Raw genomic sequence first — 24653 nt, 5'->3', positions numbered from 1 at the left:
CTAAATGGAGCATGCTACCAAGCCAACATGGGAGGTGTTGTGGATTGCTCTTCTGATTCTGAGGGAAAAGGAGGACAGGTGGTTGAAGATGCAGCAGCAATTGGGGTTAACTGGTGAGAAAGAAGATGAGGGGGGAGTGATAACAGATATGGCAAAGAGCTTTACTTTTTTGGAGCAAAATGAGAAAAAGGGCAAAGGAAGGTCATCTAGGCTAGCAGAGAAAACACTGAGCAATCAGACTCTGCCCTAGGGTCAGCTGTGCCGGAAAGTCCAGGGCTATAAATTAGCAGCAAGGCTAGAGCTCAGTTCTGGCTGCAACTGTCTTACTTTCAAGAAAGAGCCTGAACCCAGCATTGTGTATAGTGTGGTATCTGAATCCTCCTGTTGTTGGCAATTCGTAAGCCTGTTTATTTTATGTCTCCTGCAAAGACTTTAGTTTTGAGTTTGCTTGAAGATTACCATTGAGATAGTACTTTCTGTTTTCTAAATTGCATTATCTTTATTTTTGCTGAAGTAAAGCTCTTTGTATTTGCTTTCACTTGTGTCTAAGGCTGTTTCTGATGCAGAACTGGACAGGAGGCTTCCCATGTTACCTTAGAGCAATGGGGGAGAAGCTGGACAGTCAGCGCTTCCCCCCGTGGGATTGCCCTGTGGGTAAGCCGGCCAATGCGGGGAATGGGGCAACAGGTTCCCCACACACCCCGAAGGCACAATGTGTGCCAATTCCTGTGGCCAGCGTGAAGGGCAGCATTTTGATTACATGACTAATACTATAAATTAAGTCTGGAAGTAGCACAGAAATTCCCTGGTTTTAATTAAATATGTTTTATCATATGATAGCTATGAAAATATCCAAGATAGTTTTCAAGCTTTCAAGAACACGGGAAGATCGTGACATGGACAGATATGTGGTATTCAGCTTTATCCAAAAGACACAACTCTGCCATTATCTTCTTTCTGTGAGGATGACCTGGCAAAACTTCCATCTCCTGAGCTTCACAGAGGTCTGTGGCTATAAAAGGTGATAGCCTTTGAATACTTCAACTAATTCCTGCAGAGTGGATGGAGCTGACAACACTAAAAGAGTGCACCGTCTGATGGCTTTCACTTCTTGCTACAAAAACATATTCCAATAGTTCTAGTAGCAAAGGGTGCTAACCCTCAAAAACTGTATGTGGTCCTCTTCCAACCGCCTTTTATACAAGATTTCGCTCAGTTTACTTTATATAAAATAATTATTTTGATTGGATTCCACTTACCAGACACCATCTGCCTGCCTGGACCTCCCTGTTCTTCTGAGACTGAACTCTCTTTCTCTCATAGCTGACCCTATCATATGCCACTGATGGTTCTTTTGTGATTCTAAGTCAATCACAGAATAGAAGACCTACACTGGTTGCCTACTGGATGCACAAGGAAAGCTTAAATTTTGCTTAGTATATCTCTAGCAATGTGTAAAATAAAAAAAAATGATATTTATTTAGTACTAGAAAAAATGTATATTTAAAAGAGAAAACTGCTGTTTTTAATTCAAAAATATTTAAATATTTGTATTTGATACAAATGGGTACAGATCCAATGGGTGTGTTTTCACTATACTGGATAGTAAGAGTGGGTAGTCGTAAGAATCAGAATCAGCGGATTTCAAATCTCCACTCAACTATGGAATCCCTTTGTGTGACCTTCAACAAATCTCTGTCTCTCAGCTCAGAGGAAGACAAAGGCACACATCTTGCCAAAAAAGACCCATGGTAGGTTTGTCTTAGGGAACTTTATGTTGGAGATGAAGGCACACAACATCAGCAGAAGTCATTACAGTGGCTAGGTCTCTTGTCCATAACTATTGTAGCAAGACAACTGATAATTGGCAAAACCTTGGCACGAGATTTCCTGAGCATGAAGAAATGAGTAAGAACATTCTGGATCTGTGAAATTTCCATGTGATCAAAAACACAACAGAAAGAAAGGACATGTTCTACCAAAATAAAATGTAGTATTGTGAATAGGGCCTTCATGTTTCTGTTAGCATTAGGGCTTAAGAGAGAAATGGAAACCGATTTCCCTGGCTGAAATTCTTGTATTCAGTTCATCCTAATGTGCTTATTGCATTAACAGGTTATTTCAGGAAGATGAAAAGGGGGAAAGGAGGCCTGAGGTCAGAAACAACTGTTATATTAGGAGATCTCCACCCAAGTGCAAGGGAATAATCAAGATTTATTTAGAAAAGATTGCTATTAAATAAACATTACAGAAACTTTCGACTATCAAGCTTATTTATAGCTTAAGGCGTGAAAAGCCACATTAGTATGTTGAATTATATGAGTTCACTGCTGCTAGCTGACAGCATGTCAAATTATTTGCAAATATTTTCTGGAACAGTAACCTTGAAGGATGCCAACACTATTCAGTGTAACCTTATCACAAGACAGGAACCAAGTGTTGAGGTGAGGTCTGAGGAAATTGAATTTTTAGAACCATACAACCTCTAGTATTTGGCCTAAAAACATCATTCAACAGCAAAAAGGCCCCTTCACACCCATTTTTGGGTAGTTCTTTGGCATTTGGACTGATTCTATGGAGAGACTGTAGAAAACGGTGCATGAATGATGCCTAACTGAGAAACTCTGCTTTGGGCAGGCATTTGTGAGTACATTAGTCACATTTAAGTGAGTTTATCTCATCCAGCCTGCAGTACCAAGCTTCTGCAAAAATTATGTAATCATTTTAACAAAGTGTTCTGTAATTGACATGAAAAAGGCAAAATAAAATAAAAAAATGAAATTCTCCCTCAGCAGTTTATCCATTTTAACTGCAATCCATAAAGGGGGAAATGGGGGGAGGAATTGGAATACAAATCCAAAATCTTTATGAAAATGGCACCCTTGTTGCAACTGCATGTGTTGAATCATTTCAAAGAATAATGCTCATCATCCAGAATGTTTTCTCACTGAAAGATTGGCGGAAGAATAATTCCCAGCTTTTAATTGCTTGGTGTTCAGTAATTGTTGTTCCACTTACTGGTTTGGTTTTCATCTGTCTGAAATAAGGGGCACAATGAACTTCTTTTCTAGCTTTTTGTTTGGTTTGTTCTCTCTACATCAGTCTATTAATAAAGTTTGAGCTTTGATTTTCCCATTCTAGCCCACATAAATTTAAATCTTGGTTCCTGCGGTTGGGGCTGGGACAATTTTTTCATTTTAAACACCCTGTCCCTTCCTCCCTGTACTTCTCCTTAGCTCTCAACTACACCTTCATCATTTATAGTGCAAAAAAAGTGTGTGTGTGTGTGTGTGTGTGTGTGTGAGAGAGAGAGAGAGAGAGAGAGATGGGCTAAGCAGTACCTGCCTGATGTATTGCCATTCCTTATGGACATTGATCTCACAGTAAGAAACTCCTCTTTTGATATCTTTAATGAAGTCAAAGGGAAGCAATCTGGCTTCATGGTCTAGGTAGATACTTCTTCAATTTTATCCATGAGGTTCTGAGTTGATAAAATCCCTGTTATCAATACAGTATTGAAACAACTTATAAATTAAACACTATCACAAGGAAACCAAGTCCCAATGAATAAAAAAAAATGTTCACATACACCTAATCTTTTTTTATTTCCTGGACAAATATATTTCATCCTGTTGCCAAAAGCAATAAAATGTGGGCAGTAGTCATTAGAGTTGTGCAATCTGGATAGACTGTGAGCCTAAAGTGTCCTGGCTTTCGGTGGGGGCCTTGATCCATTTTTTGGGAGCCTCCCGAATACAGGAGGACAGATATCTGTTTTTGCTCTGGGGGTACCAAAAGATCTGTTTTCTATTGGCCCATTATGGGGGGGGGGGCTTCCCAGGCTCCCTTTCCCATCATTTTGGGAATTTAAGCTGTTTGTTTCTACTCTAGAGGAAAGGTGCTCGGCTGCAGGCAGGCACACACTTTAAGGAGGCTTCTTGTTCCTAAAGCTGTTTTTTCTACTCTAGAGGAGAGGCGCTTGGCTGCAGAAGAGGCAGGCATGCAGTACTTTCTCTCAACAGCACCAGCATGCCAAGCAGCTTTCCAAGAGGCATTTTAAGGAGGCCCAGAGAAAGAAGAGCTACGACCCCTAGCTCAGTAGAGTTATTCTCATAGACTACCTTAAAAATCCCCTGTTTTCAATTCCCGAGATCACCTTTCTGCTTGCCAGTTTTGCTTCTTTAAAGCTGTTTCTATTTCTACTCTAGAGGAGAAGTAGGCTTCTCTTTTTGTTCGCTGGGATTACTATTATTAATAATTATTATTTTCTTTTAGAAATATTTTGTGAAGGAGAGGAAGGGAAGGCAAAAGGTCACTCTCCGTATCCAAGCTCCCAAATGCAGGCACGTGCTCTCCACCCACCATCCCTGAAGTCCCCAACTCCCAGTCCCGCTAAATAAAAAGAATCAGAAAAATAAAGGAAAATCAAAAAGATTCAACTGTGATCCTGAATAGGGAGGAGGAACCGAGATTGGCTCCTGCTTGCTTCAGTGTCAGGCGGGTTTTCATACCAGGAGGGCCCTTCCCATTACATGCTCCCAAAGTACCGAAGGTACCAAAGAAAACAGATGAAACGAGGGAAACAAAATCTGCACACAACCCTAGTAGTCATGCCCTCATCTAGAAGATATTTTAAGGTCCAGTAATAAGCAGACATTATCATTCCTTCTGTACATTACAATTCCAAGCCATCCCACAGTTTCAAGCCATCTAATGGGTTTGGTTCCAGGGCCTCCTGTGGATGCTCAAATCCCATTATATGCAATGGCATAGTAAAATGATGTCTCTTATATAAAATTGTAACATCAGGGTTTGCTTTTTAGATTTTTAAAACTCTGGATGGTTGAATCTGTGGATGCAGAATCTGTGGATGTAGTGGGCCAACTGCACTTTGAATTGCACTCAGAAATGAGCCATTGAACCCCCAGCTCCTTCAAGGTCAAGCCAGTCATTTCAAGGATGCCATCCATCCATCTTGCCCTCGGACAGCCCCTCTTCCTTTTTCTTCCATTTCCCCCTGCATCATTATCTCCTCCAAGCTTTCCTGTCTTCTCATTATGTGGCCAAAGTACTTCATCTTTGCCTCTAATATCCTTCCCTCCAGTGAACAGTGAAGAAAGCTAATAGGAAGAAAATCAACTCATCAGTATCAGAAAGATAAATAAATGGGTCCTAGAACATATAGAGTCTGAACTCTCACAGGAAGCCAAAATGAATAAACTATTCATTTTGAACTTTGGATATATCCAGAAATGACGTGACCCATTGGAAAAGGCTATAATGCTTGATAAAGAGGAAGGCAGCAGGAAAAGATGGAGTCCACATTACAGACTTGTAGTCTCAAACTGGCCTGAGTTTGCAAGTCCGCAGCAAGGCTGTCGATGACCAGCAGTCTTGGAAGTCATAGTGTCATCATAACTCAAAGCCAACCTTATAGCAAATGTCAAAAACAATGACAATTCTGAATCACAGTGAATATAAAGCCTCACTGCAGAGCTTCCCCTGAGATGATGTTAATCCTTCACTTACTGCTATTTTGTTATTTAAAATGTCCAAAAGTATTGCTGAAGCTCAGTATACTATGTCTATTAACCTGCCATTGTAAGGTACCTGTTCTACTATGATTTGTTTTTTTGCAAATCCATGTTGGTTAGTTCTATAGATATTCGACATAGCTCTTTAAAAATACCCATATTTCACAGAATCTGTTTCATCTAAAATTTCAAGAGCTCAATAATGCATAGAAAAATCTATTAACACAAAATGGAAGCATTTGTGATTACATTTATGGCATCATAAAATTAGAGTTTGTTCAGTATAAAAGACAAGTAGATCTATTGAAGCTATCTTTGTCATGCAGTAGGCACTGAGGCAGTGGAACATATTTAATGACAGCACAAAATGACTTGAATATATAGTTAACCTTGACGAACAAGTGTGAAACAGTAGGAGAGCCATAAAAGTGTTCATTTTTTAATGTCTACCATTCTGTCTTCTGGATACTGTTGCACATGCCATCAATTCATACAATATTTTTGGGATTGGTGCCAACTGGTTTATAAAGTTTTGCAACGATGATCCATCACTGATGGGAATAGTAGATGCCATCCTCACATAAAGCAAAGAGAAAAGAAACATATACTGAGCCAAGGCAGTCTCTGAAAGTGGTTATGTTTAGAAGTCCATCAGTGATGAGATTATTTTGCATCCTATGTTAATTTAGATTACTATCACAAAAGTAGGACTTGAGAGCTTTCTTGGAAATATGTCTGCTGCAACTAATGAAGCAACCGAAACGACTCGTTCTGAAGAGCAGATGCTCCACTTTGCAGCCAGCTTGCACAAACCTCAAGAGAGTACAATTTCATAGAGATATATAAATATAATAGTAAAAATATGCAGGGACAAGTCCAGAGCTAAGGACAAGAGAAGAGAAATCCAAATTGCCCTTCTAGAAGAGAATTGTGAATTGCACTTCTAGAAGAGAATTCTAGAAGAGAATTGGAATTGTGTAGACTTCCATTCAGCCATCTAGTGTACTCCAGATACTTTGGACTATAACACTTATCACACCAAGCTACAATGGTGGGCATTAGGTAGAAGGCCATCAATTTGAAAATGTTAATGGAGTCTGAAGGCTCAAAGCATCTGGAACAAGTGTTGGATCCAAGAATAAGTTCCACGATAGGGTCCGTGTGTTATTCCATCTAGCTCTTTTCCTGGTGACTGATTTAAACCCAGAATTTCGAAATGTTTTGAGGGAGGAGGGTGGAGGGGGATATTAAAAACATGGCTGTTCCGTTGTGCTTTTGAGTAGACAAGTCCATTATAACCTGGCCCATATCCTCATTGAAATTTGTCCTGTCACTTTATAGTTTGATTTCCATTCGGATTTATCTTCCCTACCTGCTGTGTCTATTTGATGTATGTTTCTATTCTGTAATAGTTTTGACTTTCATTAGTTATGACTGTCACCCAGACTGTGGTTCTATATTGGACCTTTTAATGCCTTGGATGACTGTTTAATATTTTAATTATGTCTATTTTAAACTATGACTCGTTTAATTTGTTTTAAATGCATTGTTTGATGTCTTAACTGTTGATTTTATGATATTATATGACTGTATTGGGCTTGCCCCCGTGTGAGCCGCTCCGAGTCCCCATTGGAGAGATGGAGGCGGCATATAAAAATAAAGCTATTATTATTATTATTATTATTATTATTATTATTATTATTATTCCAAACTCATCCTTTGCTAATGTAGTGTCCTATCCCATTAGTATCATAGCCATGGGCCACAACTTGTTAAAGGAAGTGCAATGCTTCAGATCAGTTATACATTGCTTGAATTTAATTTCCAATTTGTGCTTTATTCAGGTAGTAGTGAAGGAACAAGATGTACCGAACTCATGAAAATGTGCACACAAATAGTGAACATTGTGTATCCAAATGCCATTTCTTTGTACCATGTTTTCAAAAAGCATCCCATTTGGCTTGTATACTATTTCTTACAATTGAAACCAAGCCTCCCTTCTTTTTTCCTTCTCAAGAGCACTTGCTGGGTATCGTTCTTTTGAATCTCTTGTTTACTCACTAGACACAGTATGTGACTGATATTGTTAGCTTCATCTTTGTTTAATTGGCTGCATTTCAGGTTGACACAGCAATGAAAATGGATTTCTCACGATACATCTTTTGGGCTAATGCTGGTCCGATCCTTCTGTGCACAACCGCTAGGGTGCTCCTGGGATTTGGAAGAATGCTAAGGTAGTATTTAGTTAAGGTTGCATGTCTCTTAAGAGCATTTTTGTTTCAATTTTATTTTGTTGCAGTTGCTTATTTTTATTATATTCTAAACAACCTGCTAATAAGTTTTACCTGAGCAGGGGGGAAGAATATGACATTATTTGAATAAAGCTTCATTTAGGAAACAATACAAAATCATTGTCAATAAATTTTAATTTTAATTTTTCTTTTGTATTTATTAAAAATAATTTGTAGCCAAGGGCATTTTGTAGCATTTCTGGACATGCATCCCTCCCCAAGATAGAAACCACTGATTAATTTTAAAAAATGCATTATCATGGTTACATTTGCTTCGTAGATTAAAAAAACAAAACAAAAAAACAAACCCGCAATAACCAAGCTGGCTAATTTTATGGCTGCTAATTGCATTCGTTGCTATGCAAGCTAGGATAATGATAAGGGTAATCAAATCTCATGCTTCAGGGTATATGCTCATCACCTGTGGATGCTGGGAAGGATCCATCCCCCTCTCCATACAGAGCAAGTAATTAGCAAGATATAGTGCAATTGTTGATTGCATTTTTGTTTATTTCTGTTTCCTTCTGAAACGCCTTCTCCTTTTAAGCAGCCTATGAACCAGACTCTTGGTTCAACATAGAACTTGACTCACTACGGAAATTTCTAGGGACTTTCTTTGAATGTTGTATGTGTATAGAAGAGCATAGTTGTTCACAGAAGAAAAAGTGGAAAAAATATACACTGAAGTAGGGAAGAAATTGATTGACTGTAACCCCAAACACTCCTCTGAGGAATGTTGGAAACTGCAATCCTGTGAAACCTGGACACCCCTCTACATTTTTCTCACTCCCTACTATAGACCAGAAGAACTTATTTTACCCGTATTTACTCAAGTATAATGTGCCGTCGATTGTAATGGGTACATTGAAGGTGCACATTGCCAAAAAAGTATTTGATGTCGAATGTAATGCACGGCTTCCCTTTGCCTGTTGGCCGTTCTGGAGCCATGCCTCTCCATCATGCTGAGGCTGATAAACTCTCCAGCCTCATTCTGATGGACAGATGGCGGCTTCCCAACTAAGGCCTCATTCACAAAGCCTTCAAAACCGAGGGAGAGTGTGACCTTGTAAATGACGTCAGTTGGCAAGCCGTCAGTCCCGTTCTCTCTCCCCCCCCCCCCACAAAAAAAAAACCCGGTCAGTCTGATGCTGGTGATTCTGACATGCCATCAAATCGAATACACACCTCACTTTTGGCTGTGTAATTTACCCTAAAAAGGTGGGCATTCGGTTTGAGTGAATATGGTACTTCCTTAGTGAACAAGTGCAAGATGAAATACCAAAAAAGGTGAGCACTAGATTTGAGTAAATATGGTAGTTCCCTAATTGAACATGTGCAAGATTTCCAAAAAGAGGGCAAGAAGAGAGGGAGAGACAACAATCCATTTTAGGACTCATTCACAAAAAATACACAATCCTTCATCTTATCATTTAAAGGATTCCTTTGTAGCTAAACTCTTCCCACTGAACACAACTATTTGAGGTTATTTCTTTGTTCCTTGATGGCTTCATGTGTACTTGGAGGTTACCTTTTGATAGTGCTACAGTTCTCAAGTGAGGAAGGAGTATGTGATTCGTTAGACTTGGAAAACATATGATTAGTTCTAAGTACCACTGTTGTGGCATCCGTCACATTAAATTAGCTTGGAAAACACTGGCCAAGAAAATAACTGGAAACTGGCTTCACCATATCTAGCCAGAAAACAATTCTGAGACTATCTTAATAAAGAAGATTGCCAAAATTAAATAAAGAAATAAAATTAGAAGAGTGGGAGAGGCACAATTTCATTATTCTTTCTTATTCCACTCCAGCTCTTAAAAAAAAATCAAAGATCAGCAGCTGTCCCCACAAGAGATCACTGTCATTTTAGTGTGGATGCTTGTAAAAAATGGGTTCTTACTCTCTGTAGCTGTTATATGCTCCTTTTATTAGAAACCTCTTCCTTTTTTTCTTCCTTTCTCATTTATTTCTGTTGCTGCAGATCTGCCATCTAATTAATTGATTGGCCTTTATCTAAAGCCAAATGAAATTCCTCTATTCCACTCTCTGCTGAAACAATCTATTGACATTTATACTTCCTAGCAGGCACCTTTTGTAAGTTTTATTAATGATCTGTGTGACATGCATGCATAACACTGCCATCTGTCTATAAGTATTTAGGATATAAAGAATATGTGATGTCCATAGGTGCTCAATACATAATCAAAAATTCAGGAGAAACTTTCAAATAACAACTCGAAAGGACTTACACTGTTCAGTAAAGGTGGTAAAATATTAACAGATAACAACAAAAAGGGGACAGACAGGTCATCCACCAACTTCCATCTATAATAGCAGTTGGGGAAGTGGTTCTCAACCTGTGGGTCCCCAGGTGTTTTGACCTACAACTCCCAGAAATCCCAGCCTGTTAACCAGCTGTTAGGACTTCTGGGAGTTGAAGGCAAAACATCTGGGGACCCACAGGTTGAGAATCATTAAGTTAGGGCAAACAGGTAGCTCTAATCACTTTGCAAATTGTTGAGCACCAACCAGGTGTGTGTTTAGGGAGACATGTACTGTTTATTTTATTTAGTTAAAAGCTTTATTTCACTGTCCCACCTCAATCGGAACCTTTCCATTTCAAGGGACATAACATTTGCCCTTAATTAAGAGACATTCTGAATGTCAAGCGAGATAAAAGATGGACTCACTGGTTACAAATACAGTGCATTGGATTTACATATGATGACCCTTTAGGCAGTCCCCAAGTTACGAACAGGATAGGTTCTGTAGGTTTGTTGTTAAGTTGAATTTGTATGTAAGTCAGAACAGGTACATTTTTAAGTGTAATTCCAACCAAAAATATAAATTGGATAGCTTTGGATAGCATAAAGAAGGGTTAATACCTTCAGGAGTTTGTTTTGCTGTCTGTGCCCCTGTTTAAGATTATTTCACCTCATTTTCTGTCTCTGTGATAACTGGCTTTTGAAAAAATTGGCTTATTGTGGAAACAAAACTTCAGCTGAGACACGATTTCCTCATGACAACTCTTCCATAAGTAAATTTCCCTTCCAAGGAATAGATTCCTCTCATTTCCTGTTCCCTCACCCACATTCTTAACTATGAGTCATTTGTAAGTCAGATGTTTGTAACTCAGAGACTGCCTGTACTCCCACTCCACCTCCAAAACTATATATATGTACAAAACCATACTGGATTAATCAGAGACTGGAAAGGTTATAGTTACCAGCATTTTTCTTGGGAAATATTTTTTTCCAATTAGTTATAGGCTATCATGTTCTGAGTTAAACTGTTGGCTTTATCCTACTTATATTGCCTCCTTATATGGAGGGAAAATGGAAGGAAAAAGGAAGAGGGGCCGACCAAGGGCAAGATGGATGGATGGTATCCTTGAAGTGACTAGCTTGACCCTGAAGGAGCTAGGGGTGGCCACGGCTGACAGGGAGCTCTGGTGTGGGCTGGTCCGTGAGGTCATGAAGAGTTGGAAGCGACTGAACGAATAAACAGCAAATTGCATTCTAGATCAGCATTGGCTTTCCAGTATCTCATTCATAGTTTTTCTCATCACCCAACACTTGAGAAATAGATAGATAAATAGATAGATCAGATAGATTAGATGCTTCCTATTCCAAACTATCATGCCATCCTCATTATCATCTGGATTATAACCTTTCATGGAATTTTGAGAAGCCATAGAACTATTTTGGAACAAAAGGTTTCAGATTCAGATTTCAGATGTCCACTCTTTCTCTCTGTACCACCTATCAGTGTATCTATCTAACTATCCCTATCTCTATCGCTCTCAAGTGTCAGGTGATAGGAAAAAATCTATAAGGGCCCCTTCACACAGCCATATAATCCAGAATATCAAGGCAGATAATCCACAATATCTGTTTGGAACTCGGTTATCTGAGTCCACAGTTTGATTTCTATTCTAGTCAAGGCCCTCACCTTGTGTTTCAGCATTTACTTCATACCTTGGACTATCTTGGAGTTTAATCCTGCTTTCTAGTCTTGTTTCCTGTGGTTATCGTTTGACTCATGCCTTGGAATTAATCTTGTTTGGACTATTCTTGATACCTTTCTTGGGACTTTCTTTGATATCCGGTTTTGGACTATGTTCTTTGAGTGACTTTTATAGACTCTTGCTTCAAGATTTTCAAGTACCTTGCTCTTGTGGATTTAAATCTATTTTACTGACTCTGAGCTTTGTTTTGCTATTGGTTGCATATAACCTTCAATAAACAGCTTGCTTGCTTATATTCTGGGGCTCCAGTGTGGTTTTGAGGTGCCTACGTAGCTTCGGAGTGCAACACATACCCTCATGAAGCGGGAAGCTGGAATGTTAAATTGCCTCTGTGTCTGTCTATATATGTTGTATTGTCTAATAGCATTGAATGTTTGCCATGTATATGTGCATTGTGATCTGCCCTGAGTCCCTTTCAGGGTGTGAAGGGTGGAATATAAATACTGCAAATAAATAAATAAATAATGTGGGATTTTCTGCCTTGATATTCTGGGATATAGGGCTGTGCGGAGGAGTCCTGGGTTATCTGAGTCCACACTGTCATATAATCAATGTGGATTTTATACAGCTATGTGGAAGAAGCCTAAGAAGGTCTTTAGCCCTCACTGACAAATTATCCTAATGCCTCACCAAACCACAACTCCATAGGATTGAGCCATGACAATTAAAGTGGTATCAAACCGCATTAATTTCACAGTGTATCTCTCGACTCATATGCCTGGGGCTGCTGATGTCATTTCCCCCACTTCTCACATTTCCCTGATCCTCTAAGGAAAAGAATATAACTTAGCTATACTGCATGAACAAGTGTCTTAATAAAAACTGGACAAAAAAATTAAACAAGAAAATAAGCTTTAAGTGGGTTTGCTTCCAGGTAAAGCAAACTTTTAACCAGAGGGAGCGGAATCTGTGGTACATACAACCTTCCAAACCAGATCTCTACAAATAATTTCAACAGAGCACTTCCTCCGTGGCTAATACATCTGGGAGCTTTATGCCCTTAGATAAATGACTCATGTTTAACATATGTTTACAGGTCAAGGTCATTATCTTTCATGGGTCTTGTATTCGTGTATGACTAACAATAGTGATAAAAGTACTACAATATTTACAGAACCAATATCTTTTGGAAAAGTTAGTGTATGAAATATTTCCCTTGTTTCTGGATCCATTGTTAATGGATAGGGTAAAGCTGCAGGTGAGCACAAAAGCCTGGTTATTCTATTCTGTTCCTTTCCTTTCTTTCTTTTTTGCATAGTGTCAGCACTCCAGATTGTATCCTAAACTAACCATCATACTTAGGAGCAAACCAATAGCAGTGTTGACAGACAGGCATTTATGAAGGGCATGCATGAAAATGAAAATACACTGTCTCTGATGAGGCTGACCTAGACTATTAATTACAGCACTCTTCCTTTCTTTTGAAGATGAATGCAGAGGACTTGAATAAGAGGCTTATCGGGGATTTGATCACTGATGTTGAGAATCATGTGGGATCAGTATCCTTGTCAAGTACCTAGGTATGTCTGTAATCTAAAGCAAGCACATTGCAACCTATCATTTATTTTGCATTGTTCCTACCTAAAGAATTAAATAATGTGAGCTGTTTCTTTTTAGGTGGTTTAAGAGTTCTATGATCATGTAATTATACAGAAATGGAAACAGATGTGGAAAATACATAATGCATTATAATTAGAAATGGAGAGCTTCCAGATGAACTAACAACACATCACATAGGTTTCCACAAGTAACCAGGATCACCAGGGGATTTCGATCTCCTAGGACAGCAGCTTGATTTGCACATATTTGAGCACCCTTCCTGGTCCACTTACACTTCTTTCTGGTATCAAATGTTTCTGCCAGGGATGACATCTAATATCTTCTATGGTGAAGTTGGACCTGACATCTGAAAAGTTCATTTTGAACTGTGAGTTCTACCAGCATGCCTGGTGGACAAGCTAGTTGTAAAATTCTGAGATCTTTGGTGTGAAATTAGCTTTTTCTGAGTTCTTGTCTCAATCAATCATAGAATCATAGCATGATAGAGTTGGAAGAGACCACGTGTGCCATCTAGTCCAACTCCAACATCTGTCAGAGTGCAATCAAAGTACCTCTGACAGATTTCCATCTAGCCTCTGTTTAAAAGACTCCAAGGAAGGAGCTTCCACCACACTCTGAGGCAGAGAGTTCTACTGCTGAGCAGCTCTTACAGTCAGGAAATTCTTCTTAATGTTCAGGTGGAATCTCCTTTCCTGTAATTTGAACGCATTGCTTCGAGTCCTAGTTTCCAGGGCAGCAGAAAACCAACCTGCTCCTTCTTCCTTATGACAGCCTTTCATGTGTTTAAACATGGCTATCATGCCTACTCTCAACCTTTTCTTCTGCAGACTAAACATACCAGCTCTTCAAGATGCTCCTCACAGGACATGGTCTCCTCTACAGAATATCCTGAATGACTAGAAAAGAATACCATGTGTGTGAAAGAGAGATATGAGTTCTGTGTTGACTTAGAGGCTTTCTTCTGACATCTACAACCCAATAAATATTTCAGGGAGAGTGACACCAGCCAGGACAAACATTCACAAGCATCTTCTCAGTGTCTCCAACATGGCAATGAACTTTGCACCAACATACCAGAAACTGTATCTCAGTGTTACAAAAACAACTTTGAATGGACCCCCCCCCCCCAAAGAAGGTCAGAACATGGAATTTGGATGTCTATCTAGAAAATTGTGCCCAAGCTGTGCAACTGTACAATGGATTTATAAATACCAGATGTATAAAAACCTACTGATTACTACACATATGGGCATATCTCTAAATTCTACCAGAACACATTGCCAAATCTATTATTTACAACCAAGTCCTCTGACACAACTATATCTCCCCAAAACTCTTGGGTTTACAATATATATTTTTCAAACTGCAATATCCACTTTAGAAGGTGAAGAAATAAATCAGCAAAGCAAGATTAATACCCAGGAGCAATCTACTACTGGACAGGGCAACAATGCAGAATGACAGAACATCTCTAGTGGTTCCCTATAATCCCTAGATGAGAACACTCAAATACATCATCAATGAACTGCAACCAATTCTGGAGAATAGCACAACTGACCCTGAAGACAACCTCCAAATCTTAAAACATCTTCTTACTCCCAACAGGAACATAACGCAAATGGTAACACATGCACAAGAATCTGTCATAAACCCAGATGCCTATTTTATAATAGCAACCCCTGAGATATTTTCAGCTTCTGTTTTGTGCAAACATTGGAGGAAATTATCAGAGGTCGGAATGAATATAAAAGTAGTCATGAAGATCAAGATTCTTGAAAGACTTCTCTTTCAGATTAGGCTAGATCATAATGTAAACATTTATAGTCACTGAGCTCTTGATTTCAACCATAGTTGAATATCCTACTCATGAGAAATTCCTCTTGCATTTGTTTAATGATTTTTAAAAAAATATTTCACTCAAAGAGGTAAAAAAATGGCTGTGTTTTTCTCTCTTCATGGCTCTCCTCTTCTTTTTTCCCCAATTTTTATTTGCACAGTAATCCTACAAAGTAGTTTAAGCTGAGGGATATTGACTGTACCAAGTAAAGTTTGTGAAAATGTAGCAATTAGAAACTGGATCTCAAACCCATAGTTCAACACTCTATCCATTACAACACATTAGCTTTTCTTATATCACACGCTCCCATTTTACTTCTATATTATATATTCCAGAATAAATAGTGATTCTTGAAAATGGCAACAGAAATAATAGAATATCAAAATGGAAGGTAATGCAAGAGCCATTTAGTCCAACTCCCTGCCAGGCAGAAAGACACAACTAAAGCATTCCTGGGAAATTTCATAGATGGCCATCTGATCTCTGTTTAGTAAATCTCCAATGAAGGAGAGGCCGCTACCATCTGAGGCAGTCTAGTCCACTGTTAAACAGCTCTTACAGTAAAGAGTTTTTCCTAAACTTTCAGTGGAATATCTTTTGATTTCTGTTCGAGTGTTGAGAGCAGCAGAAAATAAGGTCATTACATGACCTTCTTTCAGAGATCTAAAGATAGTTAGATCTCCAAATCCTACACTCTGGTCAACCTCCTCCGGATATAGTCCATCTTGGTTATTCTTCTGGAAATGTGGTACCCAGAACTGGATGTATTATTCCAGATGATATCTGACCAATGTAGAGTAGAGTGAAAATATACTCCCTTTGATCTGGGTAATATATTTGTGTTGATACAACTTATATTGTTGAATCATATTTCGTTTGTCATCTACTAATAATTTGTGGTACTTTTTTTGTCTGTGGAAAGCATATATTTGTCAGGTTTCAACATACACAGACCAACATTTTACATTAGATCTCTGCATGAGGAAATACGAATTCATTGTACTTTACAACCCTATCCACCCAACTAAATGCACAACAGACGAAGCACTATTTCCAATTTCAGCAGAAGCAGACATATACACATGGGCTGAGAAGGTGGATCATTTGCATGATTTTGAACTGAATGTCAATCCTCACAATGGGCAAAATGTCCAACAAAGACACTTAACACATTTATAAAATACTAATAGGATTCAAGATTAGAGTGAGATATTAATTTTCTTACATGTATACTATTTACTAACCTGCCACCAAAAGAGGCAGCAGCCACCTACGTGGCAATGTGCCGTTTCCCTTAGTATAAGAGTCCAGGAAGAAATATGCTGTCATTGCAGACTGGTGTGACTGCCACTGGTGGGTGGAGGCAGGCCAATCACAACCACAAGTGATTTCTGCTCTGTTTTTTTTTTTCATGCCTGTCCTCTTGCCTTCCTCTGTCAGTGATGGATATGTGATATGTCACCACTTCTTGTCATCCTTTCGTCAGATGCTTTTGATGATTCAGGGGATTAGGGGAGCAGGGTGAAGGAAAGACAAATGTAAAGATATGTTGTGCTGAAAGCAATAGTTTTAGTAATTTGAACACAATTTTAGTCAATAGATCCTACTTCCATTCAGTGCATTAGAATATAAAATCTAATGGTTGATATTTCCTGGCAAAATTCACAATGCTGCTGATAATCTTTGAAATTCTACATAGATTTAGATCTAGACTATCTGAAAGACCGTCAACTTTATCACGTTGGGTTGCTTTTGATGGCACGCGTGGTTCCATGATACTTTTATGACTGAGCCCACTGGCTCTGATTCCACGACACAGAGGAACTTCCAGTGGGGTTCTGTCATAAAACTATTGAGGAACTGGTGCATGCCGCCATAGCAGCAACACGAGAGGCTTCCTGTGGTTCACCAGAAGCAATGAGGGAGACTAGGCAGTCAAGGATTCCCCCCATGGAATGTCAGGCGATGCAGAGCCTGGAGCGACGGGTTTTCCATGCCCTTCCGATGGGCACCACTAGAATTGACACGATGCATGATGATACTGTCGGCCTTTGTGATGAGGTCACATATCTCCCTCAACAAGCTTGCATGAGGTATAAGCTCTCTGGGGGAAGTCTTTATCAATAAATTACCGGTCCCAATTCAAAGTGCAGGTTATCACCTACAAAGCCCTAAATGGTTTGGGCCCTGCATATCTTTGTGACCGCATCCTCCCCCTATGTATCTTTATGAGTGTTACGATCTGCCGGGAAGGCCCTCCTCATAGTCTTGCCACAGTTACAAGCATAGTTGGTGCGGATAAGGGAAAGGGCCTTCTCGGTGGTGGCCCCCTGGCTTTGGAACGCCCTCTCTAGGAAGATTAGGCAAGCCCCCCACACTCTCATCCTTCTGGAGAGAACTGAAGACTTGGATGTTTAGGCAAACCTTTGAGAATCCCTAGTGCAATGGTCCACAATTTAATGGTACCGCACTGCACTTTCATCCCATGGCCTTGTTGCTTAGCTACACCTTGCACTATCCCTTCCCCTCCTTTTGTTCACAGTTGGCTATGTTTTTATGACACTTGTTACTATAGATTGTTGGGTACTGTTCTGAGTTTTCAAATTGTTTTATATGCTATTGGTTTTACTTTGTATTGTACTGTGTGTTTGTTTTTGCATTGTTTTAGACACTTTGTGCCATGTGTAAGCTGCCCCGAGTCCCTTCAGAGAGATGGAGGCAGGATACACAAAAAAGGAATGATTGTATATTATTATTTATCATGAACCTGCCCCAGTCACGGGCACATTTAGTGAGGACATGAGAGAGGGCCTTCTAAGGGACAGCTCTCAGGTTGTGGATTTTTTTTCTTCTCTTTTTCTGCCAGCAGGCAAAAACCTTTTTTAAAATTATTATTTAGGCAAGCCCTTGGTTCATAAATTGTGTGGTAGTTGTTTCATTGATTTTGACCTCTTTTACTAATAGATTTATTAAAATCTGCAGACTCTAATGTTCTAATGTTTTGATGTTGATGTTTTATGCTGGTTTGTATGTTTATACTATTTTACCTGTTTCACATTGGTTTAATTATGCTGTATTTTATTGTATGTTGAAACTGGGCTTGTCCCCATGTGAGCCGTCCCAAGTCCCCTCTGGGGAGATGGGAGCGGGATATAAAAATAAAGTTATTATTGTTATTATTGTTATTATTGTTATTATTATTAACTTAAATTGTATCTAAGCCACCCCCTGAGTCCTGTTGCAAGAAGAAAGGAGAGCAGTGAATAAATTTCAACATACAGAATATTTTTACTATCTTCCTGTAATACAGAAGGAAACAGAATAATAACATCAGCTACCTAGAACTTAGAAAGTTTGACAATGCAAAGGGGAAAGGTGACGGGAAATGCTGGAAATGTGAGAAGCGTAAGGGTGATTTTATACACATGTGGTGGGGGTGCAAGAAGAGTAAAAAATATTGGCAAGGAATCCATAAAGAAATGGTGGAAATACTTTTTTAAAAAATCGGCATAAAACCTGAATACTTTTTACTAGGAATAACGGACTTCCAGATGGACTCCAATATGGAAAGGCTTTTTACATACATGGTTATGGCAGCTAGGATATGCCTAGCAAAAGTATGGAAGACGCAAGAAATACCTACAGTGGAAAAATGGACGCTGAAACTATTAGACATAAGGAATATGGATTTACTAACACAAACAGTTTCACAGAATAATCCGCCAAGGAAAAAAACAGACTGGACTTGTTTAAAATCAATCATTGGCTCATAAGAAACAAAAGGGCATTTGTAGGGAAAACGCCCAAAACAAAGGAACTTGATTTCGTAATGCAGGAGATCTGGAAGGGTAGGGGGTGGGCACCCGTCTATATACACATACGCATATATATACCAGTATATATATTGGACTTTTTTTTCTTCTCTCATTTTCTTCTCTTTCTTTTTAATCTTGTATGATCTTTTCTTTTATATACCGTATTTGTTCCCACACTTTTTATGTATTTGGAAAATCATAAATAAAATGTTAAAAAAAGAAAAGAAAGTTTGACAATGCAGAGAATCACATCGCAGCTTGGGGGAAGGGGTATGTGCAGTCCATGGACTGCATGCAATCGATAAGGAACCATTTTTGATCCCCTGAAGTTCCCTCAGATATGCCCCCCCAATTGTGGGGGTTTTATGACCAATTGTCAACAATGGGCAATATGGAACTGTCACCAAATGTGATAGCCAGTGGAGCTGACGTAACAGAGGGTTGGTATGCTCCCTGTACGCTGCTCCAGTTAGCAGCCTGGCTGCCGCTTGTTGGACTAGTTAGAGCTTCCGAACAGTCTTCAAAGGCAGCCCCACGTAGAGTGCATTGCAATAATCTATTCAGGATGAAACAAGAGCATGGACCACTGTGGCCAAGTATCACAGTATCATCATCTTCATTATCATCATAATCTAGACTTTAACGTTTCCCCAAAATTGGGACTCAAAACATCTGACAGTCTAAATTAAATATAACATAGCTAAAACATACAAAATGCAAATTTAACATTGGATTAAATTAATTACAATAGTAAAACAATTTAAAATGTACTGTGAATAGTATAAAAAAGCAATTAAAATCAGTCCAATAAAAACAACACCGCACCCTCTGAAACCCTTTAACAACATATGTCAGGATTCATTCCTCTATATCTCCAAAATAATAGTGCAATTCTGGCATTTTATGTTTGGAAATTATTAGGTATGAAATATGTCTATGGTTTTATAATCACCTGTCATTTAACCAATCAGGTAGTGAAACAACTACTCTGCATTTAGAAGGGACATATAAACTGGAAAGAAATTGCCTACTTCTCACTTGATACTGAACTATATTTATGCAGGGAGTGGAAAAACATTCTGAACTGATGGGAGTTTGCTGTGTGCCAATTAATTTACAAGCACAGACACTAGCATAACACAAGAAAATAGACCTATTTGCTTGTTGATAGATGTGGGAGGAAATATTATATGGGCATTTTCAAAGGGACTTCTTGTTTAATGATTAATCTAAATCAGTTTATAATCTAGCTCCTAATTTCTATCCCAAGTGATATCTCCAATGTCATTAGGGCAATTAATCCCTTCTGACCTTTACTTCTAATTATAAAGGTTCTACTAAAGGTGAAAATTCAAAAGGAAATATATTACAGAAAAAAAGGAAATGAATGTGGATTTGTGTGAAATGCACACATGTTAATTTATATTTGTAGAGACAGGGCATCTAGGAGCAACCTCTGATCCACTTAAGGTTATAGAGCCGGTGTAGACAAGCCCTTAGATTTTCCAAATTGCTGTTTAACACTCCAACACATCATATTGTTCTTATGAGCAAATATACATATGCCTATTGTAAAAGTAAGCAAAACATATGAAAGGGCTATGCAATTTCATATATGCATAACCACACAAGTACACACCTTAGAAGTTTCCTAGATCCAACCAAGTCCCTATACATTGGAAAGATTTAAAGCATAACAAGAACAGGTTTTTCCATGTGAAACTAGTCCTTGAAGTAGTGATGGTCTTGGTCTTTGGGCCCTTCCACACAGCCATATAACCCAGAATATCAAGGCAGATAATCCACAATTTGAAGTGGATTATCTGAGTCTACACTGCCATATGATCCAGTTTCAGTGTGGATTGTAAACAGCTATGTGAAAGAGTCCTTAATGTTCAAACGAATTTTGGGTTAGTAACAAACGGAATTGCAATCTTGTTACTTCTTTTAAGATCTGATGTATTGACTATATTGATTATGCTATTGATTTCCATTAAGGCTAGGACCTGGAATGAATGAGGTGACTTGGGTCTTCCAGAAATGTTGGATTTTTTTTCCTACTGCCCTAAAGCAGTGAAGATCTGACTTAGGACATTATTCCATGGGGAAGGGGAGTCATATATCCGTGGTGTTATGTCCTGTTGCATTAGAAAGCAAATTGCATCATTTCTCAGATCACACATTGTTCTTTCTTGCCTTTTCTCCCAAAATCATACATTTTTAGATTTACCATGCAAGTGAGTACAGTTCCCACCCATTCAAATTAAAAAAAAAAACTTGGGGAAAAACTTGAGGAATTGAAGAAGAAGAAGAAGAAGAAGAAGAAGAAGAAGAAGAAGAAGAAGAAGAAGATTGTATTGATTAGCCCTTAGGCCATATTAAAGTACCAAGCCAAACAACCAATTGAGGAATTCTAGACTTTCCCTTCTAATCCTACTACTCCTGAGTAGACGGGAGGCATCGATCTGGGAAGATAAGACACCATTTAAGGGTTACTAGACTTTCCCTTCCAATCCTGCTACTCCTGAGAAGACAAGAGGCATCGATCTGGGAAGATAGACACATTTCAGGGATACTAGACTTTCCCTTCCAATCCTGCTACTCCTGAGTAGACAGGAGGCATCGAGCTGGGAAGATAGACACCATTTAGGGGATACCAGACTTTCCCTTCCAATCCTGCTACTCCTGAGTAGACAGGAGGCATCGATCTGGGAAGATAGACACCATTTAGGGGATACTAAACTTTCCCTTCCAATCCTGCTGCTCCTGAGTAGACAGGAGGCATCGATCTGGGAAGAGACACCATTTAGGGGATACTAGACTTTCCCTTCCCATCCTACTACTCCTGAGCAGACAGGAGGCATCAATGTGCATCTCCTACTTCTCTGGGCTGCTCTCGTTCCTTCCAATTTCACAAGAAAACTAAGATTACTATGAAGGAGAAATGACAGGACAAACAAAGTGGTGGTATTTTGAAATTTTGATATTTCTTATTATTAAATTAATTTTTAAAAATTGCCATGCTAGGCTCATGAAGAAGATTTTTGGGAAAGAAATGTCAATAGTAGAAATGTCAATGGTAGGAGACCGTCCACAGGAACATCCCTTAATCCATGTCATTAATTCAATTCAATTCAATGTGGGGAATCTGATAGATCCCATCCCATGTGTTTTTTGCCATTTTCTCCAATTGTATAGCGATTCCTGAGCTCAGAAGATGATATCTGCCCATATTCTTTCCTCCTGTTTCCTGACATTTAAGAAACACTTTCTCAGTGAGGCATGATAAATGCAGGCAGGAAGTACCCCTGTGTTGTGGGATGGGCTTCGTTATAAATCGGTACCTTTCTGTATTACAAGTGTGCAAAAAAAGGAGTGGCTGTGTGGAATAACATCTTTCATTTTTTAAATGTACATTTAGTTCTTTTTAAATAAAATGATAATGTCTTCTTCATTTTACATGAAGTATAAATATCTAAGAGATTTTAACAGTATTCCAAAGTTATGGAACAGAAATATCTGATGGCACGCTATATTCAGTGAAATGAATCTTTTGTCATTTAAAATTGTTTCTAGGTTGAATATACCATACTTAGAATGGAACATTCAACAGCATGTATTTCCCTTAAATTAGATTTTAAAGGAGAGGCAGTGAAGACACTAAAAACTTTGAACACTAATTTTGCAGGTCCTAAAAGCTATGCATATAAATATATGTAGTGAAAAAGTTAATTATAGCTTTGATTTCAGATTTGGCTGGTATTGTACTATTTCAGATGCCCAAATTGACTCTTATTGTGTTCTTTCAGTGTGTTATTAACTAATCATATGAAATAATGCACTTCTAAAAAATTTCTGTGGGAAAATACATTGGAAAATTCTTTACCCCACATCATTGTCATAGTGAGGCAGCTGCCAGTTCTGATAATGGAATCCAAGGTCTATTTCTCCTTGCCTAGAATTATAGCAGTTAAATGTCCAAGAATTAGTTAAGTCCAAACTTATCAAGGCAATATGAACTGATGTCTGAGAAAGTCATGGTCAACCAGAACCAGAAAAAAATTCAAATATACATCTATGACAAATAATTCTGTGTTATGTCTACATGAGAACTTCCAAAGATCATATCATAAACGCAGAGGTAGTTAGGTTCACCATATGGAAAATTCCAAAGCCCATTAGGTCATCCAGAAAGGTGCAAAAGTCTCAATGAAAGCTTTTGAAATCCATGTTTCTTTATCAGGCAGTTTGAAAAACACTAAAAAGCACCCCGCAAAGAAAAATGAGTGACACAGTGTGCCTGTTATTTTGAGATGGCATGTGAGGAAAGATTGAAGACTTTCAAAGTAGCTTACTCAGGCCATACAATGGCCCTGACCTCACTGAGACCAATAAAGGATTCATCTGTACCGTAGAATTGATGCAGTTTGACATCACTTTAACTGCCATGGTTCAATGTTATGGAATCCTGGGAGTTGTAGTTTTATGGGGTCTTTAGCCTTCTCTGCCAAAGAGTGCTGGTGCCTCACCAAACTACAAATCCCAGAATTCCAAAGCATTGAACCATGGCAGGTAAAGTAGTGTCAAACTACATTAATTTTACAGTGCCTAAATCATACCACAAACAAACTACATTGAGTAAATGAGCGTATTGTAATTAGGACTAACAGTAGCATTCAAGTATCAACTGACTGACCATTCAACAATCCATTAAATGGGTCTATGCTAGTTGGGACTAATCAACAGGATTCAAGCCATTGTTTTCTTCACAACCCTATTTTTATTTTGTGTGACAAATGAAGAAGGAAGACTGTGGTTTGATCAACACTAAGGACCTCATCACATGGAGGTCCCTAACGTGGGTGACAGCAGGGGATTCGCTGGGCAGCTTGGCCAATCTGTGGAGCAGTGGGGGAAACCATCACCACTTTTCACATCACACAGGGGAGTCAGTCCATCTTCTCCCTGCTCTGCTCTGTTCTATGCAATGAGAAAACAGGAAGTCTCTCATGTTGTCAGGGCTCTGTCCTAGGGCACTTCCAGGGTGGACCCAGCATGGACCCCTACTAGAAATATCACTGAGTCATGTGTTGGGTTCCGGCAGGCTCATTTCTGGAAGCATCCTAGGATGGAGCTGAAGCCCAATGTGATCAGGTCCATAGTTCACTTCAGATGTTACTTACTTAAATTGTAAGACAATAGCAGCACAGGGTTGTGAGATTCCACATACAGGCTTTCCTGTGATGAAGGTAAACATCTCTGAAAGGAGCCTTCTGTGTGCTAGAATTACCCAATTACACAATTTAATGCCATAGTTCATGCTAGAGGCTCCCAATACTGCCATTTGGTGACTGGTAGAGAAAGAGAGGCAGGAAAACAGCATTTGCACACATAATAACAGCATCACCCTGAAGAACCCCTAGGACAGGGTGTCAAACTGATTTTCACCAAGGGCCACATCAGCCTTATGGCTGCCTTCAAAGGGTTGTTCATAATCATAAGAGTATATAAATGTAATTATGTTGCCCTGGCATTTAAAGTCTCATGGGCCACATTAAATGATGTGGTTGATCTCATTCGGCTTGTAGG

General features: G+C 38.9%; 2 long non-coding RNA genes across 3 annotated transcripts in view; one reads left to right on the top strand and one right to left on the bottom strand.

Annotated features, from left to right (window-relative positions):
* LOC134297719 (uncharacterized) overlaps window positions 1-24653 on the bottom strand; it is a 179179-nt gene that overhangs the window by 36984 nt on the left and 117542 nt on the right. The window lies entirely within an intron of this gene.
* LOC103278263 (uncharacterized) lies at window positions 5956-19066 on the top strand. Its single transcript, XR_010004571.1, has 4 exons — window positions 5956-6689; window positions 7656-7768; window positions 13280-13372; window positions 14240-19066. It is a non-coding gene; the product is annotated as an uncharacterized LOC103278263 (long non-coding RNA).

This window comes from Anolis carolinensis, chromosome 3, assembly GCF_035594765.1.
Source record: "Anolis carolinensis isolate JA03-04 chromosome 3, rAnoCar3.1.pri, whole genome shotgun sequence".
Lineage (NCBI taxonomy): Eukaryota > Metazoa > Chordata > Lepidosauria > Squamata > Dactyloidae > Anolis > Anolis carolinensis.
This window is presented reverse-complemented; position numbering and strand designations above follow the sequence as displayed.